Source organism: Chrysemys picta, chromosome 2 (assembly GCF_011386835.1).
Source record: "Chrysemys picta bellii isolate R12L10 chromosome 2, ASM1138683v2, whole genome shotgun sequence".
NCBI lineage: Eukaryota > Metazoa > Chordata > Testudines > Emydidae > Chrysemys > Chrysemys picta.
Genome location: NC_088792.1, coordinates 284,968,100 through 284,990,004, shown reverse-complemented (window position 1 = coordinate 284,990,004; position 21,905 = coordinate 284,968,100). Strand labels below are relative to the sequence as shown.

Here is a 21,905-nt window from a genome sequence, read left to right as displayed (position 1 = left end):
TAGGTGTGATTGTGTACAATTGCTGTATAATAGCTTTGCAGCGCATTAAAAATGCTGAGCTTGGACTTGACGAGGGACAAGAATGGACACAGGTGGAGGCATCTGAGGGCAGGGATAATGCCTGTGGAGTGGGCATAAAAATATAAACACCCAAGCCACAAAGACCAATTGTGATCACTTCCAGAAGATGGTCGCGCACAGAATCAATTGCTATGGGAAACACAAAAGGAAGCCTTGGTTCTATTATCCACCCCCAAAGGCTGTCACCAACATCAACTCTATTGTTGTCATAGTCACACATAAGATTCTCCTGGGTGAAGTACCAGGTGAACAACACGAGTCAGTTAAACACACTTCATTTTCCCAACAGGCAAATGTTCAGAAGAAAGATGATGAGACAAGTACATTTGTATGATCACATGGACAGGCAAGTGAGGATGGGGGATGGAGTGGACGGGGATGCAAGAAGAACTTGGCAAGAGCAGGAAAGGATACAGGACCTGAGAGTGGGTGGAGCACAAGAAGCTGGGACAGAGAAAGCTAGGCTACCGAGTGGTTGAAAGAGAATGGGTATTGCCCAGCGAGGTGGGGCACAGTGGTGTAGAGTCATAGACTTTAAGGTCAGATGGGACCATTATGATCGTCTAGTCGGACCTCCTGCCCAATGCAGGCCACAGAATCTCACCCACCCACTCCTGTAACAAACTCCTAACCTAGGTCTGAGCCATTGAAGTCCTCAAATCGTGGTTTAAAGACTTCAAGGTGCAGAGAATCCTCCAGCAAGTGACCCGTACCCCACGCTGCAGAGGAAAACGAAAACCCCCCAGGGCCTCTGCCAATCTGCCTTGGAGGAAAATTCCTTCCCAACCCCAAATATGGCGATCAGCTAAACCCTGAGCATGTGGGCAAGACTCACCAGCCAGCACCCAGGACAGAATTCTCTGTAGTAACTCAGATCCCACCCCATCTAACATCCCATCACTGGCCATTGGGCATATTTACTAATAGCCAAAGATCAATTAATTGCCAAAATGTGGGGCAGGTGTGGGCATAGCACAGAGAGAAAAAGTGAGTGGATAGCTCAGGGATTGGGTAATCATAGAATATCAGGGTTGGAAGAGACCTCAGGAGGTCATCTAGTCCAACCCCATGCTCAAAGCAGGACCAACACCAACTACTGGGTTGGTGATCACTCAAGCCCTTCATCCCCAGTTCAAATCCAGCCTGCAGCACGTTTATACGTAGGTGTGACACAATGCAAGTCCACTTCCCAGCTGACAAGCATCCGTGTTATGAAACCATGACCACTTGGTAGCTGTGTCAGTGGTCAAGTGGAGCTGAGTTCCTGGCTCTCTCAGCTCTAGATGTGGTGGTAGGGCTTGGGGCTAAGCATGCTGATGAGGGAGGATGTGGTGCTACTGCCCTTGTACCTGTTCTGTACAATATCATGGGACTCCAGTTTCTAAACTGGGCCTGTATTAACTTACCCAGAAGAAGAAGCTGGTTTCAATCCAAGTAATTGTTAATGAAAAATAAAACTGGAAGTCATTGTAACCTCAAGCTTTAGGGCTGTGAAGGTCTTTATGGGCAGCAGTAAAAGAACCTAGCGAGATGGACTGGCTTTGGAGACAGCAAAGGGGCGAGGGGGGAAATTTCCACCTGCTTTAACTCCTTTTTGAGCAAGTGGATATCAGCAAGCTGGACAGCTATTCAAGGAAAAGTCCTGTAATTTTCATTGTCCACAGCTACGCTAATCAGGCACGCAGGCAGCAGGTCCATCCCTAGAGACAAGTAAGAATTTATTCTCTTTTTAGGGCCTGCACTTCCTTATGTGATCTAAGCTCCCCTTCTCTCCAGCCGTTGTGCCAAGCTGTGCGGGAATTTATACAGACGCCAACGTCTGGCTTTCATGTTACAGAAAATACCGGAGCTTTCAACTAAGCAACCTGGCAACTCAGTCCCTTCAGGGCCTGATTTGCAAAGTTAAGAGACAAATGCTCTGTTCCGTAATCTATTTAGCCCGTTCCTCCTTGTAGTTTTAAATTCTAAATGAGTTTGCATGTAGCAGATGGCTCCCACAAATGTCTTCTCTCAGAGGTTTGAAGGGGAGCCCCTCCCCTTCTACCCCTGTCCCCCCAGCAACCCAAACAGTTGGGAAGAGCGAAACTGCTTGAGTTTGAAGACACCTGCTATGCGGAATCGTAGTCCTGGGATTGGTAGGGCAGTCTGGGGGCTGCTTTATGCTAAGATCTTCAGGGCTCTGTCTCTTTCTGTTTTACATTTAAATACAATGCTTATTTTCCAGGAGACAAAATGAGAGGGGCAGTTTACACAGGGTTGTTGAGACTCCAGAATAACAGTCCCAGGAAGGAGGGCTCTTGTTGTAAGCTATCTATGGTAGGTCTATGGGCCCATCACCTTCGTATCCGAGTGCCTCACAATACCCTGGTGAGGTAGATGCTATTATCCCCATTTCACAGGGGAGGAACTGAACATAAGAACATAAGAATGGCCAGACTGGGTCAGACCAATGGTCCGTCTAGCCCAGTATCCTGTCTTCCGACAGTGGCCAATGACCGGTGCTTCAGAGGGAATGAACAGAACAGGGCAATCATTGAATGATCCACCCCCTCCTGTTGCCCATTCCCAGTTTCTGGCAAACAGGGGCTAGAGACACCATCCCTGCCCAACCTTGCTAATAGCCATCGATGGATCTATCTTCCATGAACTTACCTAGTGCTTTTTGAACCCTGTTATAGTCTTGGCCTTCACAACATCTTCTGGCAAAGAGTTCCACAGGTCGACGGTGCATTGTGTAAAGAAATACTCCCCGAGGCACAGAGAGACTAGGGCCCAGATTTTAAAAGGTATTTAGGCATTGATGGGCTCAGCGTCGCTACACCTGACTGATTTAGGAGTCTAAATCTCCTTTTCGAAAGGAGCCAAATCCTATCAACTGTCCTAAATACCTTTAAAAATGTGGGCCTAGGTGACTTGCCCAAGGTCACTGTGGTACAGCAGGAAATTGAACCTGAGCCTCCACAGTCCCAGGCTGGCATCCTAACCACTGGGCCATCCTGCCTCTAAAGAGTGGAGCCTAAGGGAGTTAGGCACCCAACTCCTATTGAAAGTCAAGGGTGTCCGTGACCTGTCCCTTTAATTCACTACAGTGTGCAAAGCCTTGGGGAAAAGACAGGCCACATTCTGATTGGCCAGGGTAGGTGTGTGCCCCATTCCTGTGGATGCCCCTTGGGATTCCCACGCTTTATTTAACAAAACAAAGCTTCAATGGGAGCTGCACTGGAGTGGCTGTGAGAGGAGTTTGGCCTGCTCAGTCCATTTACAAACCCACTGGGAGCCAAGTTACCTGTCAGTGCCTATAGCCTGTAGTGAGTGTGTGTGTGTGTGTGCCTGCAGGCACACGTACTGCCCTCTGCTGGGTGGAAGCTGAAGGGATCTATTATGTGTGTCATATGTACCATACTGCCAAAAGCTAAAGGTGATTCTCCATTAGCTCCACTGTTAAAAGCCTGTGCTTTCAGGACAAGAGGGTGCAGGTGCTCTCTGTGTAGTTGCTGTGGAGTTTCCAAGGTTCGCAGCATAGTGAGGAACTCCTAGGTGCTCGCAGATTTTAAACCTGATGTTTTTTAAATGTGTTCATCGCTGAATGGCCTAAATGGTGTAGCACCCAGCAGGACTGGCCTTGTGCCATACAGTCAAACTCCAGTCTTTTCTCCAGTAGCTAGCATTTTATAGGGAATAAAAAGGACAAATCACAGACAGTCGATGCCATCCTGCCTGGAGCAAGAATGCCTGTCACAGGCTGCAGCAAAATTCTAGGAAACTGAATTTTTCATCTCTAGGAAACATATCCCGATACCACTGCAGCTGTGAGGTGCACTGTCTTGGAAATGAATTAGAAGCTTACACAGAGAGGCCCTCTGAAATCAAACGATTGCAGCTTCTTAGCTAGAAGGAGAAGTGAGAGAAAAACGTGTTTCAAGTATGTAATGGGCCAAATACGTAGTGATACCTAAATCAGGGATCAGTTTGCCTCCTCGGTCAAAAAGTGGAATGGAACGGAGAAGGTCGGACTTTCGGTGTCACTAGGCAGCCAGAAGCATGGCTTTACAAAGAAGGCCTGTCTCTGTGACCTACCACGCTGGCAGGACCAAGGGATATTGTGAGCTGCAGGCTCTGCATTCGGGGAGTTTTCTTTGCTTATGGTTCCACGTCTCCAAGTTCTGCTTCATTTGTTTGTTGGAGTCAGTTGGTGTCGCTCCATTATCTGTCGTTACTTTCCTTTGAGCAGTCAGAACTGATTTCCCCAGAGAACTTTCTCCCCGGCCTCATGCATTGCACATTCCCAGCTTAATCCAAGTTGTCTACCATAGACGCCTTCTGGAAACTGGGGCAAGCCACTTTAATCAGTCTGTGCCTCGGTTTCCCACTGATAAAACGGGGGAAAGTTTGACTTTCTTTCTGGTTTTGTCTTTTCTATTTAGACTGTACAGTCTTTGAGCAGGGACTGTGTATGCAGAGCTCAGATGGGATATTTAGAGGCTACTGTAATACTCAGAATGCAAATGAGGTACGGTGGTTAAGGAAGAGCTGAAGGACAAAATCCTTGGAGGTCTCAGCTATCCTCACGCCACTATTTCGCTCTTCACTGACTCCACCCCCAACCGGGGCCGTACCCCTTCTGTATTAGCATTCACAACAGGTTGGGCATATTTTACATTTGCTACCATTAAAGTAATCGGCCTGTCATTTAAACTGGCAAATGGATTGGGCGGGGGGGGGAACCCCATTGGAAAATTAATATGCGTGTACGGTTCAGAGCCGAGCGAAAAGTTGCCTTGGAGCAGCTAATTAGCTGCACTGATGACAAAGGGAACATAAAAAGAAGGTACCTTTTAAAGGCAGCTCTCTAACCAAGGTACTCAAACAGCCATTTCCATCTGCCTGGGATGAGCAACTACGCATGAATTAGGCTCCTGTGCACCATATGTCTGTTTGTTTCCATCTTTATCCTCTTTCCAAAGCTGTTTGAAGACAGAATGCCGAGTTAGTGGTTTAGAGGTCAGACAAGATCAATCCCAGGCAAATAAATAAATAAACAAATAAATAAATAAACCCTCTGCCTAATCATTTTTGGAATGGAATTAGCATAATTTGTCCCCACGTTAGAGGTTTTACTGACAAAGGCAGAAATGAAAGGAGACAGGCGATAATTAATGGCTAATATTTGCTTAATAGAGTTAAATAAAATAAGCTTCCAATGTCATCACCGTCGGAAACAGAGATATAAATGATTGCAACCTTTATTTCTCTTTGGTGCTGCGTGGAGAGGGCCCGTGGTATGCTTATAGCCAGGGGCTGGCAGAGGGAGCGAGCCGTTATGCGTCTAATTGAAAAGGTATCAAAAAACCAAACAAGCCCTTTGCAATTAATTCTGTCCGTATGGCAAAACCCCGGTCGAGACGTCATCTGGCATCTGCTCTTGGGACATTCTAGACAGTGGAGAGGGTCGAAGCTGATGGCAATGTTTTGAGAGGGAGATGCGCTCGAGGGGCTGTGAATTGCCCCTCTGCCATTCTTCAGGGCAAGTTCTGTGCCGCTGGAAAGCGCCAGGTTGACCGTCCTAGGGGTTGATGCCACAAAACAGGTATCAGGCAGGCAGTGGCGGTGTTGTTAATTAGGATTGTTTACTCACTGAGTGCTGTCAGGGTATAAAGCACAGAGGGAGACAGGGTGCTGCCTACAGTCCAGGTCAGACGCTGCAATTCAGACTCACAGTGTGAAATTCACTCCCCATGCAGAAGGCCAGCTCATGGCCTATGCACCCCTTAACTCCTAACCGTCCCAAACTAATAGGGGTTGGGAAGAAATTTCCCCTATGGGCAGGTCACTCCATAGTTACACTACTGTGGGTTGCCTTGCACAGTCTTCGAAGGATCATTTAATCAGTCTGTGCCTCGGTTTCCCACTGATAAAACGGGGGAAAGTTTGACTTTCTTTCTGGTTTTGTCTTTTCTATTTAGATTGTACAGTCTTTGAGCAGGGACTGTGTATGCAGAGCTCAGATGGGATATTTAGAGGCTACTGAAATACTCATTGGCCACTGCCAATGACGGGATACTGAAGAAAATGGACCCAGGGTCTCATCTAATATGGCAAATCTAGTGTACCAAAGTTCATCATCCAGCATTGATCATCCTATACAGTAGGGTGACCAGATGTCCTGATTTTATAGGGACGGTCCCGATTTTTGGGTCTTTTTCTTATATAGGGTCCTATTACCCCCCATCCCCTGTCCTGATTTTTCACACTTGCTGTCTGGTCACCCTACTATACACTGAATTCAGCAGGGGTCCCGTGGAAAAGTAGTATGTGATCATGTAATTCAAGACTGTATCATAATGCGTATGCACAAGAGGGTCGAATTAAAGCTGCTCAGACAATCTTTGTCCTGGGTGACCAGACAGCAAGTGTGAAAAATCGGGACAGGGGGTGGGGGGTAATAGGAGCCTATATAAGACAAAGCCCCAAATATCGGGACTGTCCCTATAAAATCGGGACATCTGGTCACCCTAGTCCTGGCATTTCTTTGCTTTTGAGTGCTTGACTTTGCAATTTTAGCGTTTTAACACACTTTTGAGTGTGTAGTCTATGTATATCTTGGTCTCTCTCGTGATGGATGTAATGAAAGAGCTCACGTATAGAGTTTGGGGGTTGTTATTATAAGAATTTGGATTTTGATTCAGGCTCATCTCTAATTCCTGCGAAGTACATTTCTGGCGCATGGTGTAAAATAATGAAAGCCCAGGGGTTGGTGTCAATTAGACAGATCATCTGTCAGATAGCACTGGGCATATTAATGCAAATTTCTGCCTTCAATGTGGCATAAATAGCAGGGGCGTTGAGAATTAAAGGAGGAAAAACAGTTCCAGAAGAGTTATCGCACAAAGGGGCATCTTTTCTCCTGGAATATAGCGTCCAGGGGAGCTCATTAAACAGTGGAATGAGGAAAGCTGGATGGGTATGATGGGCTACAGACATTCACTTCTGGAACAACTGTTCATGTCTACCATGGGCCAAATAGACGCCGGAAGCAGTTACCATCTGAAGGCTGTTCTGTGGGAAACAAAGTCCCATTTTTAGTGGGGTAAAGGTCACACCACAACTGGTACGCTTGTGGGCAGTCACTGGCAAGAGGGCACAAATTAGAGGGGTTAATTATTAACTAATGGAGATATCCTATCTCCTAAAACTGGAAGGGAGCTTGAAAAGTCATTGAGTCTAGCCCCTTGACTTCACTAGCAGGACCAAGTACTATTTTTGCCCCAGACCCCTAAGTGGCCCCCTCAAGAATTGAACTCACAACTGTGGGTTTAGCAGGCCAATGTGCAAACCACTGAGCTATCCCTCCCTCCCTGAGGGTCATGCAGATTGGATCACTTCTCAGCCCGAGGAGGAGGCCTGTCCAGCTTACAGTGGGGCCGTGGGAAAGCACAAACTGATGCAACTTGTTCTGTGGATAAAATATTGAACCTCAGTGTCAAGCTCCACCCGGCAACCCTAAGGTCTGTGAGAATCTCGGAGGGGGCACCACAACTGAGGGGGAGGAAATGGTCTCAGGGAAGTGATCTGTGGTTTATACAAGAAAGCCTGTTCTGGTGACCCCCGTATAGGGGGGTAGGCTGGAACGCCCCTCTATGGTGAGGGACAAGGCCGAGTCTTGGCATCTCCATCCAGTCTCCTTAAGGACTCAGGAGAGCAAGGCAAACTGGGAAATGTAGTCCATCATGGCAACCAACCTTGTAGTCATAGCAAGGCCTACTGGGAAATAGGCGGTGTATATGAACAGCACCATTCCCAGTGAACAGGGAGAGACCCGGAGAAAGTCAATGTGTCCAGGACATCTTCCTGCAAGGAATAGGTAAGTAAACCTGTTTTCCTTATATTTTATTTTGTAATCATTTCTTTTGTAAGGGCATTGGGACAGACACCTCGCAAGAGTTCCTGGGGCTGCAAACAGTATTGTCCACCTCAAAGACCAAAAATCATAGTCAGATCCCCCCAAAATCATAAGATTGGTCCAAAAAATCATGAGATTAAAAAAAAAAAACACTTTATTGTGCTTTTTTCATTTTGTCTTTTGATTGTTGAATTCTCCCTGCTTATGCTTAGTGTGTGTGTGTGTGAGAGAGAGAGAGAGAGAGAGAATTAGTGCTGTCCACGCTCCCAAATTTATTGGTTAAGGGGATTTCGCCCTCCTCACTGCAGGAGTTCTCACCCCCACATCTGTCTGTGTCTTGCCCAGCAATTAATCCTGTCCCCCAAACTTCCAAATCAACCTTGTCTCCCCATCAATTCAACCCCCACCCAGCCACCACCCCATGGGTTAGTGTATACTCCTGGACACCCCTCTCCTTACCACTTATTGTATGCACACACACTTCCTGGGTACACACCCAGAGACACACACATGCCCTCGCATGCATGCTGCATGCTACACACACACAGAGAATGTCGTTTTCTGGTGCTCTCCTGGCCTGCCTCTTTCTGCCCTCCGGGAGTAATTAGAAGAGGTGACTCTGTGCTGCATGTCTAGTTGATCAGCGAAAAAGGGAGATGCTAAGTTCTCCCTTTCTGCAGCCGAGCTTACGTGTGCGCCTAGGTGGAGGCGGTGGGGGGAAAATAAAACCTTCAGCAGAGCTCCCACACGCTGGGCTGTGTGGTCATGCTGCTGATGCCCATAATACATGGGCTCGCTGGCACAGATTACATTCCTCTAACACATGCTGCCCACTTCCAGCCACACAACTGAACACTGCTCAACGCTCTCCTCTCTCCGTCTTTCTCTCTCTTTGTCCTTCCCCCTTCTCTAGACCTTTCTCTCTCTGTGTGTGTTTCTCTCTCTGCCTATCACGCTCTGTAGACTTTCAGGCAGGGCCGGCTCCAGGCACCAGCTTGCCAAGCAAGTGCTTGGGACGGCCACTCCGGAGAGGGGCGGCACGTCCAGCTATTCGGCGGCAATTGGGCGGACGGTCCCTCACTCCCGCTCGGTGCGAAGGACCTCCTGCCGAAATGCCGCCGCAGATCACGATCGCGGCTTTTTATTTTATTTATTTTTTATTTTTCTTTTGCGCCGCTTGGGGCAGCAAAAACCCTAGAGCCAGCCCTGCTTTCAGGCATGAGTTTGGGCCACTTCTGATCCAATCTTTTTAGCCCATTCCTGAATTACAACATTCCCGTCCCAGACGGGCACAAAGGACACTGCAGAGAGATATGGCAGGAGGGGTGTGATTAGGGTGACTAGATGTCCCAATTTTATAGGGACAGTCCCTATTTTTTCTTATATAGGCATCTATTACCCCTCACCCCCGTCCCGATTTTTTACACTTGCTATCTAGTCACCCTAGGTGTGATCAGCTAAGCCGACTGAAGGGTTAAAATCCATGTGCATTTTATATAACAACCTGGTATTTGGATTGTGCCAGCTCTTTTTCAGACCCAAAGTCCAAAGTTTGGTCTGGAGACCAGAGGCCTAGCAAATAGTGATCAGCTAAGAGAAAGCTGGGGTAAACAAGAGAACATTGCCTTTGCTAAGATATGCTGGGTCAGTAGAAATGCCAGATGTTGAAGCAATAACTGAATAATTATGTTTCATCCAATGTTTCAAATTGAACAAAGGATCCCTGTTCCTATTTAGTTGGGAATTGGTCCTGCTTTGAGCAGGGGGTTGGACTAGATGACCTCTTGAGGTCCCTTCCAACACTGATATTCTATGATTCTATGATTCTATTGTGTTTCTCCTGAACGAAAACAGTCTTCCCACAGATCCAACCTTGAGTTTATGGAAATTGGCACATGTCAGTATAAAGATAAGGCATCCTTCCACCTCCCTTTCACAGAGACCAATGCCCTGCCTTAAGACATAAAGAAGACAATCTGTATTATCATATCTTTCACTGTTTCTTTGCTTTAACCCCTAGGAATGTACCTGTTGGACAATCAAAGGCGTTGCTCCGTTCCTATGGACCCCGAATCAGAATTCAACATATATATTTTATACTAATAACATTTTATCAAAGTATTAATTAAATGTTAACTTGCTAACTTGAGACCATGGGTGGAGACATTATGTAATCTTCTAACCATTGGCTAATGTGCTATCTTGTCTTGCTGAAAAACCTATCCCGGGGTGTGGAACTGCCTACCCCGTCACTTTCCCCTGCCCATGGAAAATCTATATATGCCATTGTAATCAATTGATTGACAGTGTCTCTGAGCCTAATAAGCCAGGTGACACTCCGCCAGCGCTGTGCGTAATAAAGGCAGAAAAGTCTGTTGTCCAGGGCCTGATTCTGCAGGAGCTGCGCCTGCCCCCATCTTTTCTGCTCCCCTTTTCTCTCTCCTTGGGCAATAGGTTTCTCTGCTCAGTTGGGCAGCGGGAAGGCAGGACCCCAGCTGCCCCCGAGGGCAGAAAGCCCCTGCTGCACTCCTGGCGGGAGCAAAGGGAGCTCCATGCTGCTGCTTCTGATGGACTGGGAGGAGCAGCCTCCCTGCCACCCCCCTAGGCAAGGGGTGAGGGCACAGCACAGGGCTCAGGTTGTGAGGTGGAGCCAGGCATTACCCCGTGTCCTGTAGGGGGCGGGGCACAGCACAGGGCTAGGGCTCGGGGGTGGGGGCGGAGCCATAGGATACCAGGTGTCCTGTAGGGGGCAGGGCACAGCACAGGGCTAGGGCTGGGGGGGCGGAGCCATAGGATACCCAGTGTCCTGTTGGGGGTGGGGCACAGCACAGGGCTAGGGCTGGGGGGGCAGAGCCATAGGATACCCAGTGTCCTGTTGGGGGTGGGGCAGAGCACAGGGCTAGGGCTGGGGGGGCAGAGCCATAGGATACCCCATGTCCTGTAGGGGGCGGGGCACAGCACAGGGCTAGGGCTGGGGGGGCGGAGCCATAGGATACCCCGTGTCCTGTTGGGGGTGGGGCACAGCACAGGGCTAGAGTTGGGGGGCGAAGCCATAGGATACCCCATGTCCTGTTGGGGGTGGGGCACAGCACAGGGCTAGAGTTGGGGGGCGAAGCCATAGGATACCCCACATTCTAGAGGGGGAGGGGTCACAGTAGGAAGCTAGGACTATGGGGCAGAGCCATAGGCTTCCCTGTGTCATGTTGGAGGTGGAGCCACAGCATAGAACTTGGGCTGTGGGACGAATTCATGGGATATGTTCTGGTGTGTCTGGGTGCCTGGATTGCCTTAATCTGTCTCTGCTGAACAGGAATCATCCATCCGGATGCATGGGTGTGTTTTTCCTAGCCAATTTCCAGCAGTGGGCAAGCCCCGGTCCTTCTGCTTTCCTGGTAGGTTTCTCTTGTGTCAGACTTCTCCCCGCTTGCCCCACGAGTGTTTTGACAAGCCTCTGCATGTGCTCTCCACAGCCGAGGACAATCCACCAAAGTGGAAGGCGGGACAATGACATTTCGCCCACGTGGCCCCACCCAGAGAATGGCACATTATTATTGTACGATGCCCTGGGGGCAAACAAAGGGGAAGCCGAACACACGGGCAGCTGAAGGCCAGGCCAAGCAGTCAGTCAGTCAGAGGAATATGGAAGTGGGAGGGAGGGACGGATCAGAGTCCTTTCCAGAGAGATATGGGAACGCAGGGAAATGATTGTAAAGAAACCTTATCTCATTCTTGCCTGTTCCCCCACTGCCATCGGGATTATGCAAATGAACCATTCAAGTGGGTTTCTTTGGTAATTAAAAACTGCTCTTTTTAATTAAACTTTCCCTCCAGACCGAGCGTTTTTTTTCCCCCAAGGGAGACTAATCCTTACAAGCCTCCCCCCGCCCTTCCAAATTGACAAGGCCCATCACGAAGCGGTATTAACACAGAGTTAAATTGGAACTTGCTGTGGAAGGCCGGCAGTGTGAATTTTAAATCAAGGCTTGGGGCAAGTTAAGAACTCCAGAGATGAGGGCCGTTAAGGAGGGTGTGGGGGAGGAAGCTGGAGGGCTTGTGAGCCAAGATCAGGAAGAGGAAGAAGTGAGAGGAAGCGATGACAGAAGGAATCTTAGGCCATGTCCACACTACAAAATTAAGTCGACCTAACTTACGTCAACATACAGCTGCTGCAGTAGTTACGTCGCTTGTGTGTGTCTACACTTGGCTTCTTGTGTCGGTGGTGTGTGTCCTCACCAGGAGTGCTTGCATCGATTGTACTGTCAGTGTGGGGCATTGTGGGAGGGCTCCTGAACCAGTAGCAGTTGACATAAGCAACGCAGTGTCTACACTGACACTGCCTCGACCTACCTATATCGATCTTGGCTGTACGCCGCTCATAGAGGTGGAGTTATTAAATTGGTGGAGTGGGGGCAGTTACTTCGGCGGGAGCGAAATTTAAGTGTAGACACTTCTGTAGTTAGGTCGACGTAAGCAGGCCTTAGATGGGTCTTGCCAGCTACTGGGATCTGGTGGCTAGGAGCAATTTGCTAAGCAGACATGAGCAGCAAAGGGTTGATTGAAGGACATTAATACTAGAAGCCCTTTTAAGGTGTGCTGAGCCCAACCTTAGAGCTGGTCCATTAAGTACTGGAAAAAATTTCCAAGAGCTAAGGTGGATACATCGCTGCCCATTTTTAAATCAAGCTTGGCTGTTTTTCTAAAAGATCTGCTCTGGGACAAACAGGAACATAAGAACGGCCCTACTGGGTCAGACCAAAGTCCATCTAGACCAGTATCCTGTCTTCCGACAGTGGCCAGTGTCAGGTGCCCCAGAGGGAATGAACAGAACAGGGAATCATCAAGTGATCCATCCCCTGTCACCCATTCCCAGCTTCTGGCAAACAGAGGCTAGGGACACCATCCCTGCCCACCCTGGCTAATAGCCATTGATGGACCTATCCTCCATGAATTTATCTAGTTCTTTTTTTAACCCTGTTATAGTCTTGGCCTTCACAACATCTTCTGGCAAAGAGTTCCACAGGTTGACTGAGGGTTGTGTGAAGAAATACTTCCTTTTGTTTGTTTTAAACCTGCTGCCTATTAACTTCATTTGGTGACCTCTAGTTCGTGTGTTATGAGGAGTAAATTACACTTCCTTACTTACTTTCTCCACACCAGACATGATTTTATAGCTCTCAGTCATATCCCCCCTTAGTCGTCTCTTTTCCAAGCTGGAAAGTCCCAGTCTTATTCATCTCTCCTCAGCAGAAGCCGTTCCATACCCCTCATCATTTTTGCTGCCCTTTTCTGAACCTTTTCCAATTCCAATTGATCTTTTTTGAGATGGGATGACACATCTGCTTGCAGGATTCAAGATGGGGGCGTACCATGGATTTATAATTCAGGGAAGTGCCATGGTTTGTTTTATGCAGGGGGTCAGACTAGATGATCACAATGGTCCCTTCTGCCTTTATAATCAACAATTCTATGATGAGACAGAGTTGAGCAGCTGCAGTTGAACCAGTACTCTGGTCACTGCAGCTCTGATTAATTACTGCAGAACAGGCCGTGTTAAGAAGAGCTGTGCCTAACTGATGGGTGTAGGAGAGCTGGCAGGCTAATTAAGACATTAGGCAGTGGATACAAAAAGGCACAGGAAGGAAGTGGGGGCGGGGGGGTGGGAGAAGGAGGAAACAGTCAGAGAGAGATTGATCTTCCCTGCTTGCCTGAGGAGTGGATGGCTCCCTACGACTGTAGGTATAAGGATGGGTAGTGTTCATTGTAAATAAACTTCACCATGTATTTTATCAGCATAAAGGTCTCTGTGCTGCTTGTGGACTTGAGCAGAGGCAGGAGCGAGTTGGGCCGTGCCACATATGGTTGCAAATTTTCTGCTAGACAAGTTTTCCATCCAAAAACGCTGATTTGACAAAATTGAAACATTTCATGGGAATGTACCAATTTGGCCAGCATTTTCAACAGGAATATTCTCAAAATGAAATGTTTTGATCAGGTTGAAAGATTTCATTTCAACTTTTGCGTTTCAACTTTTAAATTACATTCTCGTTTTACGATCGACTATAAAGGAAATGTCAAAATGATGAAATTGAAATGATTGACCTTAACAACAAAACATGTTGACAAAGTCAAACAGAATAGTTCTGAACATTTCACGATGTGGGAAACTCCTTTATTTCAACTCTTTGTTCTGACAGAACGGAATTTCTTGAAAAATGGAAGTTCTGGTTTTTGTTCAGCTCTACCCTAACCCCTCTCAATGACTACAGTGTCAGAAATAACCCTCCATTGGCAATGATACGGGGCCCAATTCATCTCCCATTGAGCCCAATAGGAATATCTGCATTGACCTTGCTGGTTGGATGGAGCCCATGGACTGTGTGGTGTATTAATTCCATTCCATTGCTAAGGTCTCTGGTTCCATCCATGACAGTGATGACTACTCAATGTCTCTTGGGATCCAGAGTTTCAACTGGGAGTCTTGGAAGGGCAAACTCTCGCATGAGACAACTAGAGACAAAACGTACTGGAGGGGACTAGAAATACAGTGAAAATATCTTTTTCTTCTAATATTTTTTTCCAGCTCTTCCAGTTCCAGATGCAACTAAGAAGTCTAGAAATACCAGAGGACAAAATTAGAGAGGTATGTCTCAAGCAAAATCTAATAGATCAGGGAAGGCTGAAGGTCAGAAGAATTCCTGAAGTCCTGAATTTAAATCTGATTTACCTGAGAAGTCCTTAGATATTACAGTGATGGGACTATGGAAAACCCACAGTCAGACAGACAGACAGACAGACAGATATGAAAAATAATGTTATGGAGGGAGAACTAAATCAGACCTTTTTGACACTTCCTAGAAGTTTGGGTTGCGGCTGAGTTTTGAGCCAAAGTTTATTCTTATTTTATCTGAATGAACTAGGGATGGGCCGAGGCTTGTAAAGTTTGGAGTCAGGTCAGGTCCAGATCAGAACTTCACCAATGCTTGGGGATGATGTTCAGATCTAGGATTTTGGTTTGACCCCCAATTCTAATCTGAAATGGTATGACCCATCCTTTCTTTCAAGTGATTTTCTCCTCCTCTCTCCCTCTGGGACAGACTCATCCGTAAATACCATTAGCTGTTTTAGTTGGGTGCAGAGAAGAAGAAAGAAGGTAGAAGGAAGGTAGAGGAAGACATACATGAGCGCCTCCAGCCACTGGGTGCTAGGAGCAGGGCCGGCTTTAGGAAGTGCAGGGCCCGATTCAAATAGTTTTGACGGGGCCCCGTCAGGGTTGACTTAAAAAAAAAAAAACACCATAAAAAAATCACATGGGGCTTGTACTCACCGGGCCGCGCTCCTAGTCTTTGGCGGCGGGTCCTTCACTCGCTCCGGGTCTTCGGTGGCACTGAAGGACCCGCCACCAAAGACACAGAGCGCCGTTGGGTGAGTAAAAATTAAAAAGGCGCCTCTAGCCAGGGAAGGGATTCTTTGCCACTTGCCCCCCACTCTGGGCGGCCCTGCCACTCAGCGCGGGGCCCTCTTAGGCGCGGGGCCCGATTCGGGGGAATTGGTGGAATTGGCCTAAGGCCGGCCCTGGCTAGGAGGACGTTGCTGCGGAGGCTTAGCCAGCAATGGGAATACTATGGTGCTAACTGGCCAACCCGCAGCCGAGTCCCCAGGAAGAATTCCGGCTGATGCAGAAGTAAGCACAGCACGCTTCCCCCTTAGTATCCGGCCCCTGAGTGGATGTGCAATAGAAGAAGGGATCTCCTTGTGTACTATTCCATTAGCCATCTCTATCTGCATCTCTCTGGTCAGAACCTGGCCTTATAGCGCTCTGTGGGGTGAGCCAGGCAGCTCAAAAGAATGTAGTAAAATCCCCTGGGGACTTGAAGATTGTCCCCAAACCTACCTACCTACCTTTTTCTTTCTTTCTTTCTTTCTTTCTTTCTTTCTTTCTTTCTTTCTTTCTTTCTTTCTTTCAAATATTGCTATTTTCAAGTAAATCAGAATCATCCTTGAGTCCAGGGAGGCTAGCGGGTGGTGAGAGCCATCAGTTCTGAACTGATTGCAGACACACTTACAGCTGCAAATCAACTGCCTCCAGCTTCCTTGTCTTTTGGCCTGGATAGTGACAGGTTAAGGGCTGGTCTACACCCAGAGTTTGTCCTGATTTAGCTATACTGGTTTGGAAAACAATGTAGCTAAATCGATTCAGACCTCTAATGTTTATGCGGCTATCCTGTTATAAAAGCACTTTTGTCACCATAGCTTTTCTCTGTACATTTGTAGAAATAAGCTTTATGGGTAGTGTTGCCAGCTCTTGCAACTTCATCATGAATATTACAATATTTAGTGGGTCAGGGCCGGCTCCAGGCACCAGCTTCTCAAGCAGGTGCTTGGGGCGGCCGCTCCGGAGAGGGGTGACACGTCCAGGTATTCGGCGGCAATTCGGCGGACGGTCCCCCACTCCGCCTGGGAGCGAAGGACCTCCCGCCGAATTGCCGCCGCAGATCGCGATCGCGGCTTTTGTTTGTTTGTTTTTTGTTTTGGCTGCTTGGGGCGGCCAAAACCCTGGAGCCGGCCCTGAGTGGGTTTCTCAAAGTCCCAGGTCCTGGAGTCATGTGAATACATGAAAATCAAAGCTTTCATTAAAACCAAAGTAAATTTCTAGCTCTCAGAGAAAAGCTTGGAAATGTGACCCCCGGTGCACCTCAATCCTTGGGAACCAGAAGGTGAATAAAAAGAATTCCAAATGTATCACTTTTCTAACAATCTCATGATTTTTGGGCCCCAGACTCATGATATTTGATTGCTTGAGGTGGGCAATACTGAACCTTAGTACTGGTCCTACACAGGGGGAATTCAAAGGATGGGCTGACACCAGTTTAACTCAACACTGATTTCCAAACCAAGGTAGTTCAGTCAGTATAAAAATGGTATAGACCAGTAGTTCAAAGGAAGGATTCCATCCCAGCAAGAACAGCTCCGGCGATCTCAGCGTGACATGCGAACAGCTCTCAGGCCAGTTCCTCTGTCTCACTCTCTTTTATTCAGGGAATGAACTTTGAGGCCTTTTTATTTTCCCTTCTCACCTCTCTTTTCTGCCAAGGACTCAGACAGATTGCTTTGCAGTGTACGAATGGTACGGCTGGCTCCCAGTTCTCATCTAGCCCTCGGTACCTCCATCAGCCTCTGGGCCCCTTACTCTCCTCCTCCTTGCATAGACTATCCCCGGAAGGTTTAACCGAGAGCTTTGCTTTAGTCTAAGGGAATTCTGGCACATGCCTTAGCAGGAAAGGAAGCCTGGACTTGAGTTTAAGGAAGCGGGCTAGGAGATCTACGTTCAATGTCTGATTACATATCTTTACTACTTATATAGCCACCCTTATCCAAGTACCTCACAGCCCCCCTGTGAGGAAGGACCAGGCTATTATTCCTATTGTACAGATGGGAAAACTGAGCCACAGAGAAGCTAAGTGACTTGCCCCAAGTCACACAAGAAGTCTGCAGCAGAGCACAGAATTGTCCCCAGGTCTCTCATGTCCTCATCTAGCGCCCCAACTATTGGTTCATCCTGCATTGTTAGTACAGCTACCGTGTGTTCCCTATGTCGGCAAGGCCCTTCATCTCTCTTCCATATCTGTAAAATGAAGAGGATAATACTTCCGTTATCTGTCTTCTCTGTTTAGACGGGAGATTCTTTGGGGGCAGGGACTGTCTCTCACTGTGTGTCTGCACAGCACCTCGAGGTGCGACCATCATACAAATAATACATACAGGAGCGTTGTCTCCGTGGGTAGAGCAGGTGATGGGGGCGGGTTGGAAGCCTAATCCTTGCTTTGCTAACGGCTGCTGGGAATCCCCTGGGCCAAGGAGGCTGGGAACCAATGACCGAATGGTGACATGGGGGCTCGTGGCCCCTGGTCTGGCCTCTCTTGCCCCCGGCCAGCAGAACTAGTGAGTTCTCCCCGTCCTTGTGTGAGATGCTCCTTTGACGCCTGGTCTCGGGGCTAGCCGTGCCGCCCATTAGCACAGCTCCTCTTGGCAGCTTACATCTCAGCTTTCATGATCAGCTCAGCCAAGTCCACCGCCCGGCACCGGCTGGCTGAGGAGCATGGAGGTAACTGACTGGGGGAGGCAGGAGAAGCTGGTAACTGGATGGACCACTTTGTGAACTACTCCAGAGGGGTCTCTCCAGGTCATGAGTGGGGCCCTCTGTGGGGAAGAAGCAAACTGGTCTCTGAATCAACCGCCCGGCAGCTTCCAGTGTTTTCCCCCTCGAACCTTCAAGGGGGCTAGAGCTGTTAATAACAAGCTTATGCAATCATTGCCCTTTCACCAGCAACCACGCACCGCACCATAACAACTCTAACTCAGGAACCAACCCATGCAACAAACCTCGATGCCAACTCTGCCCACATATCTACACCAGCAACACCATCCCAGGACCTAACCAGATCAGCTACAACATCACCGGCTCATTCACCTGCACGTCCACCAATGTGATATATGCCATCATGTGCCAGCAATGCCCCTCTGCTATGTACATTGGCCAAACTGGACAGTCACTACGCAAGAGGATAAATGGACACAAGTCAGATATCAGGAATGGCAATATACAAAAACCTGTAGGAGAACACTTCAACCTCCCTGGCCACACAATAGCAGATGTCAAGGTAGCCATCTTACAGCAAAAAAACTTCAGGACCAGACTCCAAAGAGAAACTGCTGAGCTCCAGTTCATTTGCAAATTTGAAACCATCAGATCAGGATTAAACAAAGACTGTGAATGGCTATCCAACTACAGAAGCAGTTTCTCCTCCCTTGATGTTCACACCTCAACTGCTAGCAGAGCACCTCACCCTCCCTGATTGAACTAACCTCGTTATCTCCATACTGATTTATACCTGCCTCTGGAAATTTCCATTACTTGCATCTGAAGAAGTGAGGTTCTTACCCACAAAAGCTTATGCTCCCAATACATCTGTTAGTCTTAAAGGTGCCACAGGACCCTCTGTTGTTTTTTACAGATTCAGACTAACACGGCTACCCCTCTGATAATTGCCCTTGCTGTGTTCTCTACCCTTGATAGGCCGTCTCTCTCCACAGCCCCCTCTGTCCTGTCCCAGGCTGCACCGTCTGTAAATCCAGCTCTTTGTCATATTTTGAACTGGCTCGTCCATTTCACCACTGCCTTCTACTGGGGGGAATCAGAACTGCTCAACTGTGCATCCTAGCCCTATAGTGGCAACTGATGAAGAGTTTCCTTCACTTAAATGGTAGGGGACCATGGTCTTTGAATCAGGAGGTTCTGAGTACTCTCCCACCATGCAGTCCTCCGTGGCCTTGCTATGCGGTATAGTGACATCACTGAAGTTGGGGCGGTAGTGGTGGCCGGAGCCCCCGGCCCTTTAAATGGCCCCCGAGCCCCAGGGCTCCCAGCCACCTCTGCAGCTGGTAGCTCCGTCAGTGATTTAAAGGGCCCGGGGCTCTAAAGGCCCTGCCCCTTCCAGTTGAGGCCCCGCCCTTCTGACTGAGGCCCCGCCCCCTGCTCAGGACTCTGGTGTACCGGTAAGTCCTTTAAGTTACTTTCACCCCTGCCCCAAAGCTCTCTCTCTCTGAGCCTTTTCTCATCCTCATGCTACCAGTGCTTCTGTGGCTGCGCCTGGTGCTTCCTCACTGCCTTCTCTCTCAGCTTATCTGGTCCTTCCGCTGTTTCTCTCACAGACACAAAAACCTTCACAAAACAATAGTCAGAGAAACCCCTCCCCCCATGTGTGCCTATGTTTTATGCAGTGACAGGTGCCTGTTTCTCTCTCATGTACCTGACCTGCTGTTGTTTCAGCTGTTTGGTTACCTAAAGGAGCTTAACGGCTTCTTTCAACTATTTAAAATGAAGGGCAGCTGTTCCCCCCAACCCAGTTTCCAAGTGATTGAACCAACCATCACAATATCCTGAATGCCAGTGCCCCCACATACCCCTGCTCCCTCCGCCCCCGGCCCTGCATAGCTGCCCTCTCTGGCACATATATAACTGCACATTGTAACATCCAAATCGCAGCCAGTAACCTGCACAGAAGGAAGATGCGTCAGTAACTAACTACAGTCGAGCAGTCCCTAAAGGACAATAGTTCTTATGCACATTGTCTCTTTAAATCTGCATGTTCTTCCCTACAGGGGTATTTTTAGTTGGCAGTCCTTCCCTGGAAACGGTGTGTTTTCATTGCAATATCGCGGGCCCTAGTTTTGAACATTACACATTCTTCTGGGGTTTTTTTTTTTTTTAGTATTGACTTTTTAAAGCCAATCTCTTTTCATCTCTTACATAGTTGTGTGTGTCTGTTGATGTGTGTATTTATGTCTGTCTGCACTTGTGTTCATATACATGCACACGGATGGAATGTGGAACAGTGGGGTTTGCAATGCTAGACTAAGTCCAGGGGAGATGGATTATTAACCAGCCAGTGATTCAGTCCTAGGCATGTCTTTGGTGCATTTATTTCATGTTTGTGCAACGTATCACGTTTTTGTAACTCTCGTGCTAACGCCAGGTGCAATCAGAAGTAGTGCGCCTTAAACAAACAGGTCTCAGAGGGTGCGTCCACACAACAGCTGGGAGGTGTGATTCCCAGCTTGGGTAGACGTACACACGCCAGCTCCGCTCAAACTAGCACGTTAAGAATAGCAGCGTGGCCGTGGTGGCACAAGCAGTGGCCCAGGCTGGCGGCCTGAGTACAACCCTACCTGGTCCCCTGGGCACATCCTGGGGCATCTAGCCTAAACCGTCACTCATGCTGCAGTGGCCACATGGCTACTTTTAATGGGCTAGCACCTATATGTCTAGTGAAGCTGGGAATCACACCTCCCAACTGCTAGACCGTCCTTTCTCTCTTCCTTGCTTTTTCCAGCTCCTTCTCTGAAGCAATAAGGTAGAGCAAACGCAGCACTTGAAAGCTCCCTAAAATTGTCCTCCCCCTTGCGGACCACATGGCTGCTGGGTGCTGTTCCCGCAATCCAAACCGCCGGAGGAGATTTTAGCAGCAGACGTGAAAAGTACCTGCAAAAATCAAGGCAGATATGAGTGGGATTCAGCAGCTTGGCTGTGGGATTTCTTCCAGCGCAGCTACATATGCATGTACCACGTCACGCAGACATGCACGCATGGATGTTTCTCATGTCCACTTAATAACAGAGCTACCATATGAGCGTGTATTGCACATTGTCAGGGAACAGGAATCTGGCCACGGGTGGGTCCACCTCCGAATGTTTGCAGGGGAGGCAGTATGGGCGGGTGCCGAGGCTAATGGCCTCGTAAACAGAAGATTTGGGTTCTGCCAATGACCTGCTGTGTGACCTCTCTGTGCTTTAGGCCTCGTGCTGCCTATCCAGAGAGGGGTGAATTTCACCATCAGAGCAGAGTTTAACCCTCCACTGAGCACTCTCCCAGACCCGAGGGAAAACATTCCCTTTTGTTCCTGGTTCTTTCTCCTCTCTTGATTCAGTCCCACGGTCTCTGTTCCCAGACACCTATCTGCTTCCTCCTCCTCTGGGCGTAAATTATTCATTTACATTCAGACACTGCATTGCACAACCCCGCCTCATTGGCTGAACTCGGAACAGCAGTAGGCAGAGGTCAGGCGAGTCAGTTTCAGCCCGGGATGAGCCTTCAGGCATGAATCCCCTTCAGAATGAACAGAAACCCGTTTGCAGTGTCTTTTAACACTCCTTTAAGATCATGCCCGTATCATTAATAGATTAAAATCAATGCAGAGCAGCCAGAAACTATTTTCTCCTTCACTTATCTGCCAAGAACTGAATCCAGGGTTTCCCTTGCATGAGCAGATGATATCTCCAGCACCTGGAGCAGGCAGGGCAATCATGCTCTCTTTAGTAAGGTCATGGCCTGGTGCTGAGGATTATGGAAACATCAGCTCAGCTCTGA

General features: G+C 48.3%; 1 long non-coding RNA gene across 1 annotated transcript; it reads left to right on the top strand.

Moving 5' to 3' along the window:
- Positions 1 to 7,292: 7,292 nt before the first annotated feature.
- LOC135981182 (uncharacterized) lies at positions 7,293 to 10,355 on the top strand. Its single transcript, XR_010598141.1, has 2 exons — positions 7,293 to 7,942; positions 10,002 to 10,355. It is a non-coding gene; the product is annotated as an uncharacterized LOC135981182 (long non-coding RNA).
- Positions 10,356 to 21,905: the final 11,550 nt, after the last annotated feature.